Raw genomic sequence first — 1,731 nt, forward strand, 5'->3', positions numbered from 1 at the left:
ATCCTTGCCTCCATCCCTCATCCTTGCCTCCATCCCTCATCCTTGCCTCCATCCCTCATCCCCGCCTCCATCCCTCATCCTTGCCTCCATCCCTCATCCTTGCCTCCATCCCTCATCCCCGCCTCCATCCCTCATCCTTGCCTCCATCCCTCATCCTTGCCTCCATCCCTCATCCTTGCTTCCATCCCTCATCCTTGCCTCCATCCCTCATCCTTGCCTCCATCCCTCATCCTTGCTTCCATCCCTCATCCTTGCCTCCATCCCCGCAAGGATGAATGAGGGATGGAGGCAAGGATGAGGGATGGAGGCAAGGATGAGGGATGGACCTTGCCTCCATCCCTCATCCTTGCTGCTCGGACGGCACGTGCCGAGGGCACGGCAGCGGTATTTTTATCCGCGTGCCGTAAACAGCAACAGATGTACAACATACACGAGAGGAGGCTATCGCTATCATGATCGCTATGGCTGGTCTGCACACGCGACTACTGCGTACTGTAGCGAAGGCAGTCATCTCATCATAGGAAGTGTTCGCGGGAGAAGCCTGGCTGTGGTCTACCAAGGCAGCGAGGTTGCTGCAAGGATGAGCATACGGTTTTTGAGGATGTCAGGCGAGATAAAGTTCAGCTGGTAGTACTAGTATTCCGAGAAGAATTATAGAGTGGGACATGCTAGTGATGTGACAATGAACGAGGGCGAGGGAGGGAAGATGTTAGTGCGATACTGTTTAGCTGGGAGGCTGGCGGTGAGAAAGAGATAGACTGGGTGGATGCTGCATGGAGTATAAATTACGAGAAGCTGCAGGGGTGCGAGATAAATATAAACCAGGAGGAAGTTAATGACTTTACCATAAGCTGGCGAGGATGCTGATGCAATAACCATAAGCTTCAAGGATGCGGATGGGTAAAAGATAGGCTAACAGCATGCGGTGGCTATAGAGAGGCTGTAAAGAATGCGTAAATGTTAAAAGCTTGAAGGGGTTAAAAGTTGGCGAGGATAACGAAACGCCAAGACGATGCCGGCGAAACAAATATATGCGGGGTCGATGCGAGAGAGCATTGATCTAAAGCACTCATAGTACCATTAAGCATGTACGCATGGGCACGGTCGTGTTCTCATGTTCTTTGCTTCGCTATATTCCCCTTCATGCATCCCTGGGTTTCCACTCATGCCTGTATCCCTGTATCTCCCGTATCAGCTCTATTTCCACATATCCATGGGTTTCCCCGTATTCCTGTATCTCCCTACATCCCTGTATCTCCACGCATCCCTGGGATTCCCCGCACCCCTGTATCTTTCTGCATCATCCCTGTATCTTCCTGCATCATCCTCGTATCTCCCCGCATCCCTGGGTTTCCTCCCATATGCTTCTGATCAACAAGCAGCGTGTGTTTATTGCGGGTATTTTTGGTCGCAGCGCGTAGTGTGAAGGCGCGCCCCGTGCCCCGTCTCACACAGCACAGCTACAGCTATAGATATACGAAGTTACACTGACGAAGACAGGAAAGCAGACAGACAGGCAGGTAGGCAGACAGACAGGCAGGTAGGCAGGCATGCAGGCAGAAGAATAGACAGGCAGGCGGGCAGGTAGATAGACAGGAAAACAGACAGACAGGCGGGCAGGTAGATAGACAGGAAAATAGACAGGTAGGCGGGCAGGTAGATAGACAAGAAACAGACAGGTAGGCGGCAGGTAGATAGACAGGAAACAGACAGGACAGGCGAGCAGGTAGA

Source organism: Priapulus caudatus, unplaced genomic scaffold (genome assembly GCF_000485595.1).
Source record: "Priapulus caudatus unplaced genomic scaffold, Priapulus_caudatus-5.0.1 Scaffold2352, whole genome shotgun sequence".
Taxonomy (NCBI): Eukaryota; Metazoa; Priapulida; class Priapulimorpha; order Priapulimorphida; family Priapulidae; genus Priapulus; species Priapulus caudatus.